The sequence below is a fragment of the Python bivittatus genome, unplaced genomic scaffold (assembly GCF_059951505.1).
Source record: "Python bivittatus isolate LINGU-HERP-01145 unplaced genomic scaffold, Pbiv_v1 ctg000350_np1212, whole genome shotgun sequence".
NCBI lineage: Eukaryota > Metazoa > Chordata > Lepidosauria > Squamata > Pythonidae > Python > Python bivittatus.
Window position 1 is genome coordinate 43794170 of NW_028277074.1, and position 19043 is coordinate 43813212.

Sequence of the window (19043 nt, forward strand, 5' to 3'; positions counted from 1 at the left end):
TCATGATTAGAACCCCACCCCTTTGTATCAGCATTGACATCAGACACGCATATAAAGTGGTGTGGCTTCAATCACAATGCCATGACTGCTATCTTGCCTGTTTTGACTCCTGCCCAGATGCTGCTGATTTTTATCCAAATGTGGAGTGCCTCTGCCAGCTCTAAGTTTTAAAGTATCCATGACTAGCCAAAAAAAAAAAAAAATATTTGCAGTTCCTTACTCTGAAACCAGGTAAATGTAACTGCAGTGATTCTGTTGTCTGTAATTTTTCCCTCTCAGTCTTCTAAATCTGTCATTTCTACAGCACTCCAGCTTCCCCTAGGATACTGATACCCAAACCTTACTTTGACATCTACATTGTGTTGTACATAATTTATTGTGTACACACTAAAGAATCAAAGATTCCCTTGAGTCAAGCTTGGCTACTGATGCCTGCACTGACATATCCGTGTAGTTATCTTGGCAACAATACAGAAATGGGTTTGCCTTTCCCTTCTTCCAATTAGTATTCATTTGGATCCTGGAACTTGGAAATGGTTTGCCAATGATGTCTTCCAAGATATCTTTCTAGCCTACAGCCCTGGAATATCTTAGTGATCTCTCATTCAACTACTGTACTAACCAGGTCTGACTTTGCTTAGTCTTTTTTTTTGGGGGGGGGGTTGGTTGTTGTTGTTTTGTTTTGTTTTTTTGAGATTACCCAAATTGCTATATGCTGCCATCTACTGTGACGTGTGCATATTTACCCCTTGGGAAAAGGTCCACTCATTTTTGGGTATGTTGTGATACACACACATTTGCAAGTTCATAGCATGTGTAATGGAGGGATGATTGGTTTCACATTGTCATTCATGCTTTGATTGTCCTATAATGTTGGCTACTCTTGCTACCAGTTTTAATGTGTTAGAACTAGAGTTGCTTTCCCATAAATAGAAACTTCTGTACCACTCCTAAAAGTGCTGAACTTTGGCAGTACATCTGAACTGAAAAATAAAGTCCAAGGAAAGCTAGTAGAATAAGGCATTATGGATAAGTAATCCAGACACCTCCAGATGTTTTAAACTTTAAACTCTAATTAGTCCTGGCCATGTCCATTTGTTCCAAGTCAGGCCATTCCATTAAGCAGACTGAATTACTGTACACTAATTATATGGATTAGTAATTTCCATATGACTGTACTCAAAATGTTTTGAAGGAACCAGGACCTAATCCTGTTGAATTTAACAATTTAAATCAGATATTTTGAAAAATGTGGCAGAGGGATACATGTATTCTTAGAGGCAGGAAAAGAAGTAGACACAACATATCCTCTTTCCCACTCTAAAGGGCTACTCTTGCCATTATAAAATGATCATGTCCAGAACAAATATCCCAAAGCAGAGCTAAGAAGTGCTATATAACCAAGGGAAAGTGCTATGGAAACTACTAATTCATATAATTAGTGTACAGTAATTCAGTCTGCATAATGGAATGGCCTGACTTGGAACAAATGGACATGTAGGTAAGTGCCCTCCAGTTTTAGCATATCTATGGCCATTAAAATTAAGAAGCATGTTGTTTTCTTCATAAAATGAGGATAGAATTCACACTGATTCATTTATTGGTTTATCTGCATAATAACAGCTATCTCCCAGGTATCTGCCCATTTTCTATTATTTATTTATAAATATTCTTATTGTTTCTCTTGCATGAAGGAGCATGGCTATTTCAAGTGAGAATCTTGTCTGTGGAAGGACTGAAGCACACACCATGAAGAAAAGTTTAAGAGGCAACCATCATATTCAGAGTGTTTTGTGTATTCTCCCCCTAACCCAGCAATGGCCCTTATGAAACATACTCCGATTATTTATGTTCCTGCTGGAAATAATCTGCATTAGGAGGCTGCCTGGGAGTTGTAGTTGGCTAGTTGTCATGCAGTAACATGAAGGTTTATTAGTAGTTCCTAGGTATGCTTATTCTGAACAAAAACTGACCGATATCTTTTTTAAACATTTTCTTCCTTTTCCAATTTATAAAGGCATTTCCATGCATTTTTACTCTCTGTAATAGAACTGATAAATGGTTGATAAAATGCAAATTGAAGAAAGAAATAACACTAAAAATGACCATAATATGTAATCAAAGTAGGATACCTGTGAATATTGTATTACAATTATTTCCTATAAATTATAGTTATCTTGGAATGTAATAATTAATTCAGGCTATCCATTAATGATTTAAGAAAAGAAAAATGTTTTTGTGTTTTGGCACAACTACTTATGGTCTTGATATGTACTATAATTGTTGCAACAAAACAATATTAATATGCTATAATAACAATAATAATATGCTATAATACACCTGCATAAAATTTTAGTGGAATGAGTGGTAGCATTTGCCAATGAATAAGTTGCACCAAATGGATTTGCATACAAATTAGGTAATAGGATTTTGATAAGGCAATATATATATATTTGTTGTGGAATTATTTCTGCATTACCATTTTCCTACCATCCTTTTTCAGTTGGTAGGATCCAAGTTCATTGAAATCTAAAAAGCAGATCACTGCAAAAATGACCATGGACATTTCACAGAAGTGAATAATTAATATTGGATTCTCAAGCAAACAATGAAAGACTGAAAGCTACTAGGAGTTATAGAATAAATTAGTGAACAAGAGATGGAAAGGTTGTACCAGTTTTCAGTCCTTGGTTAAAAAAAAAGACAAGGTCACTGAAAAAAACCTGGATTTTGGTGTTACACCAAAATAACTGTTAAACTTTTGTTTTGGTTGCTGTTGCTTGAATTCATGAAATTTTGTATTGTCGAAGGCTTTCACGGCCGGCATACGATGGCTGGTGTGGGTCTTCCGGGCTGTGTGGCCGTGTTCTTGAAGTTTTGTTTCCTAACGTTTCGCCAGCACCTGTGACCGGCATCTTCAGAGTGCAGGAGCACAGACAGGAGCAGTTCTCTGGGCACAGAGAGAACTGCTCCTGTCTGTGCTCCTGCACTCTGAAGATGCCGGTCACAGGTGCTGGCGAAACGTTAGGAAACAAAACTTCAAGAACACGGCCCCACAGCCCGGAAGACCCACACCAGCCATCATGAAATTTTATTTGTACTGAAATTGCAACTTGATTGGACCATTCATTTAATCTTCAGGCAAGTGCTTCAATAATAGTTTCAGCCTTGAAACTGCTCAAAAAGGATAGGATAGGGTAAGATAAGATAGGATAGGAAGAAAAGACAATCTAGGAAGCATTATTTACTTTTACAGATAGACAGAAAATATTAATTAGGTCAATTTACAGGTATACTAACAGCATTTTATCCTCTATGTAAACAAATCTGAACCACTTATCCAAAAGATCTAGAATGTGATCACAGATGCACGAAGCCCTACCCCTTCTGCACATTCATTGACATCATGAGCAGCAGAAAAATTAATTGGATAATTACAGTATAGAATTCCTTTTAATTTTAATAAATAGATCTTGAAGACTTTTTTGTTAAATTCACTTTTATTTCTTCACATATATTTAAAGGTATGAAAATAAGATAGACAATATCTTTGAGAATAAATTCTGATTACATGTAATGCAATTTAATTTTTCCAATTTAAGTTTATACTAATGCCTTGCTGCTAAAAAAAAATTAATCCCATTTTTCCTTTGTTCAGTAGGACACAAATGAGCCAAAAAGACAGTTTACATACTATCCAAAGTTAATCAGATTCAATCATCCAAAATCAAATGCATAAGGTCACCAATTTCAGTAATAGTTAAATTTGGGATTTGGGGTTGACTGTTCTACTGACATGAGATTTAAATATACTTGTATTTATTTAGCTCATTACCAATTGCTTTTCTGTGATTTGAAAAATGTTCATATTTTATAAACAGTTCTTAGACTCAGTAGGATATCAGTATCTGTCATTACGTAACATATATTCTTCCATGGTCCACATTATTGTTTTAAATTAATGTTCACCTAGAAATGTTTGCATAAGCAAATTAGATAATGTAATATTAGCTAACATCCAATAATTATTAAAAATTGAAATTAATTAACCGGTTCAAATACTACTATATTAGAAACCAAGGAATGATATACAATAAGTCAGTTTTTAATATTTATCTGAAAAAACAACCTAAGGAGGAACACTTTCACATTAATCCTGTGAGTTGAAAGTACTTTTCAAATTTCTTTTCATATTTTTAAAAAAGTAATTAAAATGGTTCGGCATTTTATAATAACAGTAACAACATATTTATGATCATCAGCTCATACTGAATATTAAATTCTGCCTGAAAATATAACAAACCTATAATAAAACTTGATCATTAAATGGATTTTTGTGACAGTTTTATAATGCAGAGGCAGGACTTTATAAAATCAAATCAAAGATCTAACGTAGATTCAGTCAAATGTTATGAGTAGACTGGGAAATAAATATTGAATTCTATTTTCCTATTCAATATATCCATGCAATTTATTACTATAATCCTTTTTTTCCCTCTAACTCTTATGAACATGTACATAACATATGATTATGTTGCTCTGTTGGCAGAAGTGTATTTCTGTGGCTTTGTGCATTTCCTTGTTCAGAAGGAGAATAACCTTTGGAATCGGTGCTCCAACCACACCACCCTCCAACCAAAATATAATCTAATACTGTAGCTGGAATCAGTAGAACAGTCAACTGGCCTTAGTACCTATGTTCTACCTTCTCTTCGTACCACTGAATCAGCAAGATTTCACAATTTTTTTGGAGGCATCTTGACTAATATGCATTCTTGTTGGACTGGATCCAGAATAATATATTTTAAGGGTTTGGAGATATAATATTACTACGGGTAGTCCTTGACTTATGACCACAACTGGGACCAGAACTTCTGTTGCTAAGCAATGCAGTCATTAGGTGAAACATCACATGACCGCATCGCTTAGCGATGGCAGTTCCAATAGTCCCAGTTGCGGTTGTTAGGCCAGGACAGCATCGTTGTTAGGTGAATACCTGATGGTTCTCCTGCCCTGCTGTACTCGCCTTTGCTTCAACTCCCCCCACCCGCCTCTTTGCCCGCCACCTCTGCCCTTTTGGTTGCCCTGCACAGTGGCATTCCTTGGCAGCAGTAGCAGCACTGGGGCTGAATTAGAGGTCCAGGGCCTTCAGCAGTCTCAGCCAGCCACCTCCCCTGGACTCTAATGTGAGGCAGCTGCTGGCCGTGCCATCCTTTCTTCCCAAGGCCACTCACGCTGTTCTCCGAATCGCACACCCCATACCTGCACTGCTTTGGAAAACCTTTGGAAAGATTCTGAGTCCTTCCAAGGCATCGCAAGAATACTCCACATCGCAGGCCCCGAGGCAGGCAGGGCATGCCTCAGCAGCAGCAGGAGGAAAACGGTGAAAGTCACTTGGGCGCAGTAGGGCCTGCAGAATGCAGGGTGGCAGGATGGCTGGGGCTTTGCACTGTGGCACTGGCTGTGGCACAGGGCTTGAGGCGGCACTCCTCAGCAGCAGTGCCGGCTGTGCTAGGACTGAAGTAGGCCTGGGGGCGGTGACAGCCAGCTGAGATTGCTTGAAGGCCCTGGGCCTCCAATTCAGCCCCAGTGCTGCTGCTGCTGATAAATGCTGCTGTGCAGGTCAGTCAAAAGGGCAGAGATAGGTGGATGGGGGGAGCTGAAGTACCCCTGTGGTCGTAAGTGCAGGTGGGCTGCCAAGCACCCGCAATTTTTTTTATCTCGCCTTTATTATTTTTGTAAATAGCTCAAAGCAGCGAATTTACCTAATATGCCTTCCTTCTCCTAATTTCCCCCCAACAACAACCCTGTGAGATGAGTTGGGTTGAGAAAGAGTGACTGGCCCAAGGTCACCCAACCAGCTTTCATGCCTAAGGTAGGACTAGAACTCACAGTTTTCTGGTTTCTAGCCTGGTGCCTTAACCACTAGACCTGGGCATGATTTTGGTCACATGACCGTGGGGGCACTGCAACAGCAGTAACTTCAGATGCCAGTGGTCAGTCCTTTCGTTCAGCACCTTCGTAACTTCAAACGATCACTGAACGAATGGTTATAAGTCGAGGACTACCTGTATTAGATTCAAAATAAACACTAGTCTGATCTTAAGGCTTCTTATACCATCTAATAAATTACCTGCCCACTATAAAGGACCAGTCTGCACTTGGACTTTACCATGGCACTATCATGCCCTGACAACCATATCTTCCCCCTTGATCACAATATTGTCCCCAACCTGTCTCCAGCCCATGCATGAAACAACCTTAAGTTATCACTGAATCTCTGAAGTAAAAGTCTTTTCCCTGTTAAGCTGACACTGTCCCAGCACAATCTTAAGATGTGTAAAATCCATAACACACTGTCATTCATTATTCTGGAGGTGAGATCTGGTGACCAACTGTAGTATGACCAGAGGTACAGTATGTTTGAGCAGTACTGGGGATTCTCTCTCTTTGTCACTAACCAGCTTCCACCACAGCCATTTTCTACTAGCACTGCCTACTCCACTAGCTCCACTCCACTTTCATGGGTTCTTTTTATAGCAGTTAATCCCCTATTTTTGAAACTTACAAGAGAGTGGACCGCACACCTAGCCTTTTTTGTATAAGGAAGAAGGGGCATATTGGTGCAGTTCTGTATTGAGATGACATGATTACTTTTAGATGCTACAGCTTTGCCTTTCCTCATCACGGTGTACAAAAAAAATAAGGAATGATGCTGAACTGCTTACCCAGAAAAGGAATAGCACAATGGGTATATGGGTACATGTATGTACCTGGAATTGGGCTTTTTTATTTTATTTGCCCATTTCCCTCTTTTTGTCAATCAAGTAAGAAATGTGGCTGTCCAGCTGCTAGTCAGTTTCTGTTCTCCCAGTCTACAGGACCTTTCGGTTGCAGAGTCAGGACAGGGTCTGCCTCCTTCTATTGCTGCCCTGGTGTTTTCCTAAAATCACATTATATGCCCAAATGGGATATGGGAGGAGCTGCAGAGAAACCAGCCTAGAGCAGTACAGGCAGAATCTTGAGGCAGACCACCCCTTTTGTGTTGCATAGCCCCACTGCATTGATTTCCCTGCTGGATGGTGACACAGTAAAGAGGAATGGGAACAAAACCACCAAAGTAAACCAATAACTTTGCTGTAACAACCGGCACATTAAAGGCAGGACAACAATTTCATCAGTTTCTCAGAACAGGCAAGGCAGGAATTTGTAATGAGAATGGCATTACCTTACATTGACTCAAATATGGGAAGTTAGCACTTCAATTAATTTTTTTCAATATAAGTTTATTGAAACTTTTAAATAAGAAGATAAAAACGAACAGAAACTAAGAAAGAAGAAAAAGAAAGAAATGAAAGAAAAAGCAAAATGTGCAAAGAAAGGAAAAAAGTTGAGGAAAAATAGAAAAGAAAGAAAAAAAGATATAAAGAAGTGCCTTCCGGTATTCTTCACAGCAGTTATAAGTATGTAAGTAAGTTAAAATATATTTTAACCTTTCTCTCTAATGGTATATCATATTACTCTTCTTTCTATAATCTATCCTGTCTAATCATCAAAATCATAAATCACAAATTCATTTTTTTTCATTCTTGCGCAAAAAGTCCATAAGAGGCTTCCAGTCACCAATAAATGTAGATAGTGACTTTTCTCCAATCAAAGAAGTCAATTTATCCATTTCAGCAAAATCTATCAACTTCACTAACAATGCCTTCATAGTAAGTAGCATTGAATCTTTCCATCTCTGCGCATATAGTAATCTCTCCGCAGTAATCATAAACTACTCCATTCCAATCCCCCAGGAGACACCAATTTGCATATGTAAAATCCAAAAGGTTTATCCATAAGTCTTTTGTAAAATGCTGTTTTACCTTCATTTGGAGCATAAATCTAATAAATTAAATAAATAAATTCCCAATATCAAAGTCTTAGCCTCTTGTAGACTGACTTCCGCTCCAACATATCTGCCATAATCATCAGTCAATATAAGTTTTGGATATAGTTGGGGATTTATATACAAAAAACACAATTTTTTAAAATCCTGCTGAAATAAATTCCTCTCCCAGATTTTTGGGACTTAAATATTTTACAACTTTTTTCCTGCTATGTGCTTCTTGTATACAAATCACATCTCGTTTTAAGTTTTTCAAATAATGAAATATTTGTCGTGGAATTTTTGCCAAAGACAGGACACAATGCTGAGGAGAAGAACCATGTTTATTGCAATGATCGTTGGGTGCCTGCTTTCAAAAAGGGGGACCCTGAACAATAGATAAGCATAGAATTTATACACTTTTGAGGTTGAGAGGCGGGAAATCTGAGGGATCTGATTGGAGGATAGGTTGGATAGGTGTTAAATGGGGGATAAATGGTTTTTCTGTTGTGAGATAAGAACCACAGCAAACGCTTAAGCAGACAGGTGATGGCCCTCCCATTGTTTCAGTATGATAGTGTTGAGAGGGCTATTTTTGGCAGTGGAACATGGTCACTCTTGCGTCATGCAATAGCTTGGAGGTGATCCTGTTTTGCATGGGCAAAGAATGGCAGAAGGAAGTGGAGAAAAGAGATTGCAGGAGAGGCAAGGGGGGGGGCAGAAAGAGAGGCAAAGGGGAGGGGAGAGTAAAGAGTTTGCTGCAGGAGAGGCAAGGAGGAGGGGGGAGAGTGTCCATCTTTATTTTATTATTTTTCTTTTTCTCTCTTTTGAGGGGCATTTGCTGCATTTATATTCCAAATTAAGCATTTATTAGTCCAAAAGTCTAATACCTTTTGGAAAAGTCAATACCTGTAGCGCCCAATGTGGGATCTTCTTCGGTGTCTTGAATCTGCTGTGACATTTGTTTAGTCTCATCTGTCATTGTCACTTCCCTTTGTATCTCCTCCAATGCTTTATATTTTTTCAGAAAATCTCTTGCTTTCTGCATAGAATTCAACCTATTCAACAATTCTGTTGTTTAAAAGTAAAAATCACCCCTTCCAACTTGTCTCCTTCAATTCGGTAATGGAGAAAGAGCCATGATCTAGCATTTATGTGGTAGTCACCACATAATCTAGAACTGCTAAAGGTATGCACTCCTCACTTCGTTTTCTTTGGAGGAGAAAACACTGGAGATTTAGTGTAATTAACAAGCAATATCCTTAATGAGAGAAGATTGTTAAGCTGTGCCAATTATATTTTAAAATGTTGGGGGAAAGGTCTGAACATTCTTGCTTTTTAACTATTGTGAAAGGAAAATGCCATATGGCACTGCCATATTTTGGTAATCAAGTAGTTACATAAACTTGCTGTGAACTTTGTGTCATGTCAAACACACATACACACACACACACACACACACACACACACAAAGAGACAATATTAAATCAAACATAATATAATCCAATCTTAATATCTGACATTTGTGTGTTTTCTTTCCATTCAGTAATAGTAAAGGCTGCAGCGTCAAAGCTGGTGTTCCTGCAGGAAAATTGATTAGTTCAATTTCAAAGTGTCAGACTTGTACACAGTTCAGTACACAGTAAAATTCAATTTTGGTGATTAACATTCTCAGTGACTATTTTTGGTGCAACAGCCAAATCCTTATCTCTAAACCAGGCACTCATTATTCTAGTTTCTCTTGTGATCAGCTAGTTATTAGTTTTATATAACTTCTTATAAAGAAATCCTAACCATCTACTCTGCAAATATTGTTTTGCACATTTATCATGACTGATGGGAAAATAGTTATTCCGAATTGTAATATAAAGAGTGTGCCACTTGGGGAATGTAACTGAAAATTGTATCTTTTAAAGTTTAACTTAACATTGAAGCACCTTGCTTTTCTTCTTTGATGGAGCTACTGTAAAAAAAACCCTATATCAATGAAATAAACTGAGATCCCAGCTATGCTACACAGAAAGACTGCTGCTTCAACTATCTTAAGGTGTGCATAGCCGTTGAGAGAGAATGTATGTACCATTACGAGCAAAAAACTGAATGTATAACATCTTGATTCAGATGCACATCTGATTATCAGTGTGATTTGCTTGCACTGAATTGTGATGAGTGCACTGAAAACTTGCATGGATCAATGCATTGAAATACACACCAAAATTTGCATCCTATCCATACACTGGCCCAAACAGACAAACAATATTAAAATCCTTTATCTGTTTACTCAAGCATGAACCCCACTGGGGCAAATCCACATAATGCCATTGATTTCCAAATATTGCTGAACTTGTAACTCCGAGCATCCTTCATCACTGAATGTATCCCAGTGGCACTTACTTCTGAGTCACAGGGTTAAAAACACAAGTTCATTTTATTGGAGGTATAAGTACTCCTCTTGTTTTGACGAAGGGTTAGTTTTGAATCTGACTTTGATTACTATCCGTGCAACAATAATTGTTCACCTTATTACCTACTGCATGACAATTTAATTGTTTCATAGTAAGCTTTCTTATCTCATTCATAGTCAATGGAATTACTATGCTAAAGCAACATAATTTGATCTCTTAATCACTGGTCTAACAGGTGGTCAATAAGGGAGGGTTAAGAAGGAACTGAGCATTTGCAGGACTAATTTGTGATGTGTAATAAAACCCACTGAACTATATTTTGATGTATATAACAAAGTAAGACCTAATAACTTGATTACATCATTTCTTAATGAAATGGAAAAATAGTCATGATAGACTATCTTTTTCTGTGGTTATATACTTTTAGTGTATTTTTAAGACTTCATAATCATATAAACCTCTTTGTCCCTGCAGGCTTTATATAGACACACACTTTATATAGACACACATACACATACACACACTTTTTATGGAAATTACATTTGTGAAAACCCAAATCTATAAAAAAAATAGAACTTTCTTCCCATGAGAGTATTAGGTAACTTGGATCCAGAAAATTAGAAATTGTTGTTGTTGTTGTTTAGTCGTTAAGTCATGTCTGACTCTTCGTGACCCCATGAACCATATTGCGCCAGGCCTTCCTGTCCTTCACTGCCTCCCTGAGTTTGCTCAGTTTCATGCTCATTGCTTCAGTGATGCTATCTAACCATCTCATCCTCTGCCGTCCTCTTCTCCTTTTGCCTTCAATCTTTCCCAGCATCAGGGTCTTCTCCAAAGAGATCTCTTTTCGCATTAGGTGACCAAAATATCTGAGCTTGAGCTTCATTATCGATCCTTCCAATGAGCAATCAGGGTTGATTTCCTTTAAGATTGACTGGTCTGACCTCCTAGCAGTCCAGGGGACTCTCAAGAGTCTTCTCCAGCACCACAGTTCAAAGGCATCAATTCTTCGGCGCTCGGCCTTTTTTATGGTCCAGCTCTCACAGCCATACATTACTACTGGAAAAACCATAGCTTTGACTATGCGGATCTTTGTTGGCAAGGTGACGTCTCTGCTTTTTAATATGCTATCTAGGCTTGCCATAGCTTTCCTCCCAAGGAGCAAGCGTCTTTTAATTTCATGGCTGCAGTCTCCGTCTGCAGTGATCTTGGAGCCCAAATAAATGAAGTCTGTTACTGCTTCCATTTCTACCCCTTCTATTTGCCAGGAATTGATGGGTCCAGATGCCATGATCTTAGTTTTTTTATGTTGAGTTTCAAGCCAGCTTTTGCACTCTCCTCTTTCACCCTCATCAAGAGGCTCTTTAGTTCTTCTTCACTTTCTGCCATTAGGGTGGTATTGTCCGCATATCTGAGGTTGTTGATGATTCTCCCTGCAATCTTAATTCCGGCTTGTGATTCTTCCAGCCTGGCATTTCTCATGATGTACTCTGCATATAGGTTAAATAAGCAGGGTGACAGTATACAGCCTTGTCGTACACCTTTCCCTATTTTGAACCAATCGGTTGTTCCATGACCGGTTCTGACTGTTGCTTCTTGGCCCGCATACAGATTTCTCAGGAGACAGGTAAGGTGGTCTGGTACTCCCATCTCTTTAAGAATTTGCCACAGTTTGTTGTGATCCACACAATCAAAGGCTTTTGCATAGTCAATGAAGCAGAAGTAGATATTTTTCTGGAACTCTCATGCTTTCTCCATGATCCAGCGAATGTTGGCGATTTGATCTCTAGTTCCTCTGCCTCTTCGAAACCCAGCTTGTACATCCGGTAGTTCTCGGTTCATGTATTGCTGAAGCCTAGCTTGTAGGATTTTGAGCATAACCTTGCTAGCATGTGAAATGAGTGCAATTGTGCGATAGTTTGAGCATTCTTTGGCGTTGCCCTTCTTTGGAATTGGAACATAAACTGACCTTTTCCAATCCCGTGGCCACTGTTGCGTTTTCCAAACTTGCTGGCATATTGAGTGCAGCACTTTAACACCATCATCTTTTAGTATTTTAAATAACTCAGCTGGAATACTGTCATCTCCACTAGCTTTGTTGTTAGCAATGCTTCCTAAGGCCCACTTGACTTCACTCTCTAGGATGTCCGGCTCAAGGTCAGTGATCACACCAGCGTGGACATCAGGGACATTAAGATCTTTCTTGTATAGTTCTTCTGTGTATTCTTGCCACCTCTTCTTAATCTCTTCTGCTTCTGTTAGGTCCCTGCCTTTTTTGTCCTTTATCATGCCCATCTTTGCACTAAACGTTCCTTTCATATCTCCAATTTTCTTGTAGAGATCTCTAGTCTTCCCCATTCTATTGTTTTCCTCAATTTCTTTGCATTGTTCATTTAAGAAGGCCTTCTTATCTCTCCTTGCTATTCTCTGGAAATCTGCATTCAGTTGCTTATATCTTTCCCTTTCACCCTTGCTTTTCCCATTCCTTCTTTCCACAGCTATTTGTAAAGCCTCATCAGACAGCCATTTTGCTTTCTTGCATTTCTTTTTCTTTGGGATGGTTTTAGTTGCTGCCTCCTGTACAATGTTACGGACCTCCGTCCATAGTTCTTCAGGCACTCTGTCTACCAAATCTAATCCTCTAAATCTATTCATCACCTTCACTGTGTACTCACAAGGAATATGATCTAAGTCATACCTGAGTGGTCTAGTGGTTTTCCCTATATTCTTCAATTTAAGCCTAAATTTTGCAGTAAGAAGCTCATGATCTGAGCCACAGTCAGCTCCTGGTCTTGTTTTTGCTGTCTGTATAGAGCTTCTCCATCTTTGGCTGCAAAGTATATAATCAATCTGGTTTCGGTATTGACCATCTGGTGATGTCCATGTGTACAGTCGTCTCTTGTGTTGTTGGAAAAGAGTGTTTGCTATGACTAGCTTGTTCTCTTGACAGAACTCTATTAGCCTTTGCCCTGCTTCATTTTGTACTCCGAGGCCAAACTTGCCTGTTATTCCGATTACTCCTTGACTTCCTACTTTAGCATTCCAATCCCCTATGATGAAAAGGACATCTTTTTTTGGTGCTAGTTCTAGAAGGTGTTGTAGGTCTTCATAGAAGCGGTCAACTTCAGCTTCTTCAGCATCAGTGGTTGGGGCATAGACTTGGATGACTGTGATATTGAATGGTTTGCCTTGGATACGCACTGAGATCATTCTGTCATTTTTGAGGTTGTACCCCATTACTGCCTTTCCAACTCTCTTATTGACTATGAGTGCAACTCCATTTCTTCTAAGGGTTTCTTGCCCACAGTAGTAGATATAATGGTCACCCGAATTAAATTCACCCATTCCCGTCCATTTCAGTTCGCTGATTCCCAAGATGTCGATGTTCAGTCTTGTCATCTCATGTTTGACCACATCCAGCTTGCCTTGGTTCATAGTTCTTACATTCCAGGTACCTATACAATATTGTTCTTTACAGCATCGGACCTTCTTTTCGCTTCCAGATACATCCACAGCTGAACGTCCTTTCGGCTTTGGCCCAGCCGCTTCACTCTTTCTGGAGCTACTTGGAATTGCCCTCCGCTCTTCCCCAGTAGCATATTGGACACCTTCCGACCTGAGGGGCTCATCTTCCGGCGTCATATCTTTTAGCCTTTTAACATTGTCCATGGGGTTTTCTTGGCAAGGATACTGGAGTGGGTTGCCATTTCCTTCTCCAGTGGACCACATTTTGTCAGAACTCTCTGTCATGACCTGTCCGTCTTGGGTGGCCCTGCACGGTATAGCTCATGGCTTCACTGAGTTACGCAAGCCCCTTCGCCATGACAAGGCAGTGATCCATGAAGGGGAAATTAGAAATAGCACATGCAAATTGTTCTGCATTTGTTTAAAGGTATATGTACAGTATTATCATTTTATCACCTGGTTGTGGTCCTATTTTTTCTTTGGCTGCCCAGTTTTGATTTTCATATTTAGGTTACTAAAAGATCTTCCTAAATCTGTTTGTGGACTTAAATAGTTTAGAAGATGTCTATAGTTTGTGTTTATTCACAGTGCATATTTGACCCCTGAGATTTCCATACTGTTGACTTAGATTTCATACCAATTACATTGATGTAAATGGGAATTAATGAAAAATAAAAAAAGACAAAATTAGAAATAGATTCTACAAGAATGCTAGTCCACTGATTTCTACTCTCTTCACGCATAATTATTTTCTTTAGGCTCTCAACCATGAATTTATCTATAAAAGACGGATGTTATTCATACCTAAACACAAGAGCATGAACAGGGTGTTCATCCCAAAGCTCAACAGTCCAAATGAAACTGACCACCATAGTCTTTACATTTCAAAATGAATCTGCAACCTCCACAATCAAGCACAAGAAGATTCACAGAGAGCAGGAAACACCAAATCTCACCAAACCAGCCCAAATCAACTAGGACAGAGTCTTTCTGTTCTTCAACACCATCTTAAAATTCCACAATCAACAAGGCATGAGAGCATGAACAAAGCACACTGAACACCAAAAACTCAACAGACACTCAAAAATCTTACTCAATGACTCCCATCAAACTAAAATTAAGTATGGAATATAACATTATAGGGTTTGGTCCTGGGCCTTGCACGTTTCAACATTTTTTTTAACATTTCTATATACAGGTAGAGGAATACTAATTAAATTCTAGATGACATAAAATTGTGTGGGATAATTAATATTCTAGAAGACATAAATGAAATTCAAAATAATCCTGATATGGTAGGGAAATGAACTAAAAATAATAAAATGAAATTTAAAAGGGGCAGTTGGGAAGCTTTGCATTTAGGGAATAGAAATTAAATGCACAGGTATAGGATGGGGTATAAAGAGTTTTATAATAGTACTTATAAAAATATCCTTGAAATATTAGTTGATTACAAACTGAATATAAGTTAGGAATATGCTGGGGTTGTAAAAAAGGTAAAGTTAGGCTACAGAAATTGAAAAATTATTTCCAAAATATGGGAAGTAATAGTTTCAGTTTATTCTGCTTCTTACTGTATACGGTGTCCAGTTTGGGGCAACTCGTTTTAACAAGGATTCAGACAAACTAAAAGAGATTCAGAGAAAGATAGCAAGGATCATTATAGGTCTAAAAATTAAGTTCTAGACAGACTGAAGGAACTACGAATGTTTAGCTTTGATAAGAGGAGACAGTGGGAGTATATCATAGTACTTTTCAAATTCCTGAAATTATGTCACACAGAAAAATATGCAGACTTTTGGTCCAGAATATAGTTCATGAAACAATACATTTAAATTACAGTGAGAGAGATTCCAGCTCAGTATTAGAAACGATTTCTTAATAATAAGAGTGGAATTACCTAGAGAAGTGGTTCCCCTTCACGAGATGTGTTCGGACAGAGACCAGACAACCATTTGTCAGTTATGCTTTAATTTGGATTCCTGCATTGAACAGATATGGCCACTCCCAACTCTGGAATTCTGTTTTAGTATACTTCAGTAGGATTACCAGATCTGGGCTGCAAAAATCTGGATGAGCACTAGATAGTAGCAAGAGTTAGGAAATTCTATATATTAACTACTGTATGGACACCTGAATTACTTATACAAATTTGTATGCCTATTTTGTGTACCTTACAGGCTGATTTTTATTGTATTTTATTTTTACTACTTTTCCTTTGTTTTACCACTTTTGTTTTATCTCAATGTTAACACACCATACTTCATGTTAGCTAATTAAAGAGGTGGGGAAGAGGTAATAAAAACCAGAAATATTAAAAAACAATTCTTAGTCATATTATTTGTTTTATTCAGTGTTATTCATTTAATCTAAAAAAAAAACCCAGTACAAACCACAGCAATGTGGATATAAGCTGAAACTATTTTCAGAAACTTAATCACTGCCATTCTATAATACCCATGTTGTTTCTACATTCTGCTTTCATCCTCCAATTATATATCTGCAAATGTGATAGTCTCACTCTCTGAACTTTCAGCTTTTCTCTCAACCTTTCATACCACAGGATATTCTGTGACTTCTGGCATACCACTTCTAGAGTTCTAACTGACCTGTTGCCATAGAGATGAGTGCATACAAATGCGTTCTGCGTATATAAGCATGTGTATTAGTGCAATAAAAACCCATTTAGTGGAGGGTGGATATTTTTTTCACTTTTTTCTGAGCATACTTTTGATTGAAGGACACCTTACTCTAGATGATTTTCAGGTTTCTTCCCACCCAGAGTATTTCATAGGAAAGCTCTTTGGTTTAGATGCAGTATATGCTATAATAAGATAGGGTGAATTTGAAGCTAAGCATGTCAGCAATGTTATTACTAAAACTCTTTATTTATTTATTCATTTATTCATTTATTCATTTATTTATTTATCAGATTTGTCACTGCTCATCTTGTGAACGACTCTGGGCGGCTTACAACGAAGATAAAATTCATTAAAATACAATGTAAAAACAATCCCAATAATAAATAACTTCCAGAAAGATGGGGAGTTGGCAAATAACTTGGGGAGCATCGTCAGGGTGCCAACCACCCCCAAGGATGGTTAGAGCTCATGTCACCCCATGCCCGCTGGCAGAGCCAGGTCTTTACCATTTTTTGGAACACCAGGAGGGTAGGGCCCACCACATCTCTGGGGGGTGGATATTCCAAAGGGTGGGGGCAACAGCAGAGAAGGCTATTCCTATTCCTAATAAAGTCCTACAATGCATAAATAGAAACATAGTATCCAAATAGTGCTGCCAGGCCTGAAATGGTCTTGAGCCAAATATCCTTTGCGGAATCACATGGATACTCCTAGACTTTTCAACTCCTAGTTTTTATTCCTCATCCATTTGTACACACGTACACATTCCTAACATTTTCTCTATATTTTTCTTCCTCCTATATTCTTCCTTTCCCTTCCCATTACATCGGGAGACATCCTTCTTTCTTTAAAGCGTTTGCATGCTTGGCTGAATAATGCTGCAATTGTGTAATGGTATGTGGGAATGACCTTGGGAGACTGGGCAAAGAGACAAAGCCAAGGGAATGGTCAGATAAAAGGCAGCTTAGCTGGCAGAAGGAATGTGGGCAGGGCAAGCGGCTCAGAAGGAACCCTCCCTAGTTTTTGGGGCTGTAAAAGGAATGGGGGGGGGGAATAAATGTATCTTCAGACTTGCAAGATTAATGTCAGCCTTACAAGGTAGACCAGACAGGAAACACAGCCAGATAAGCTAATTCTACTTTATTATAAGACTACATTAACAGAATCTTGCAAGCCTAAACCTCACAGAAGGGACTGTCACTAGGTCTCCCTGAGGTGATGGGTGGAGTTGACTTTGACAAGGGAACATCTAATAATGGAAAATGCTATAATACAGAAATTGATTAGATATGTTCTCTGCTGTTCTATAAGACATACAGATAAACAACATATCAGAATTACAAAAAATGAGACTTTGGCTAAATATTAGAAAAAAGGCCAGGAATATTGAACAGAAGGTACCTCAAGAGGTGATTAATAAATTACTGTATTTTTTTTAAAGTAGCAAGATTTATTGATTTTTGTTTTCTTTTTTACAAATCTGAACAGGGCTAAGGAAAGCATGTGTCAATAGCAAATTGGTAGAAAGCTTTAAATATGTATTTAATCACATATTCATAGTAAAAGTTTCAGCACTGATTTTTCTTACAAAAAGATAGCATCCTATGGTTGTTTCCCCCACCACAAATGAAATTCATATTCAACTCCTTACAAAAAATTCTAAAAGTGGTAGGTCATTCAAATTCACATCTTAGGACACTTCTTTTTAAGAATTCTGACTATAATTTGAGTTCCTTGTGGAAAATTTAAAATGCCTTTGCCGCCAGCTTGCATGATATCTAAACTGTTATTAACATTGAATGTAAGTAATGCATAAATATTAACTAAATTCATAAACTCAAAAATCAGATGAACTCTCCTCCCCAAAAGAGACTAAAACTTGCTCTTTCAGAACTGTGTGACAACCAAAATGCATGTACGGAAACTTCAAATAAATTAAATGTTTAGGTACCAAAGTACTTCAAGTACATATTTTATATATCAATATTCATTGATTGCCTTGTGTGTTGAGTATTCTGAGGCGTAGGGTTGGCTAGGCAATCATGCTAAGTTCTTAACGAACGTCTGATTATAAAACCTCTGTACATACCAAAATGAATGGGTGTCATGATCCTTCCTGTACTGCTCCTCCTTGCAAGAAAAACAAAACCTTTAATGAGGGGCAAAAGCCACAGCCCAGGAGATAGCCCTCACCAGCCACCAGCCCCAGAGGCTTTGCTGAAGAATTTGTTTCATTTGGAGCCATGACTGGTTCTAAGCGCTTCAGCAGACAACATCTCCGGAAGCAGAGGGTGACTGGGTTGTCTCCTGTGGCCCTCAGGAATAGAGAGGCATCTTCGTAGGTGCCAAGAATGTTAAGAGCGTATTATGAACATTCTAACGAAATGATTGCTATGTTTGGCATGACTTATCACGAAACACCCATTTGTTGGGAAGCAAACTGATAAGATTGCTGCCCTACCCTCTAGAGCTTCTCAGAGTATTTTATCACCTCAGCTCTCATCTGTGTTTTTTTTCCGGGAAAGAGGGGGGCACTTCCAAACAGAGCGCAGGGCTGCAGCCTTGTATCATATTTATTTTTACAGAATGTCATTGGTATACAGTGCATGAAAGGCCCAGAAGCATTTTTAGAAATAAATATTATCTTTGATACTTTAATTG

General features: G+C 38.3%; 1 protein-coding gene across 1 annotated transcript in view; it reads right to left on the reverse strand.

Moving 5' to 3' along the window:
• AFF3 (ALF transcription elongation factor 3) overlaps positions 1–18684 on the reverse strand; it is a 277229-nt gene extending 258545 nt beyond the window's left edge. The window contains exon 1 of the mRNA XM_088145043.1: positions 18472–18684. The gene's annotated coding sequence lies outside the window, so the exon portion shown is untranslated. The remainder of the gene's footprint in view (positions 1–18471) is intronic.
• Between the last annotated feature and the right edge of the window lie 359 nt (positions 18685–19043).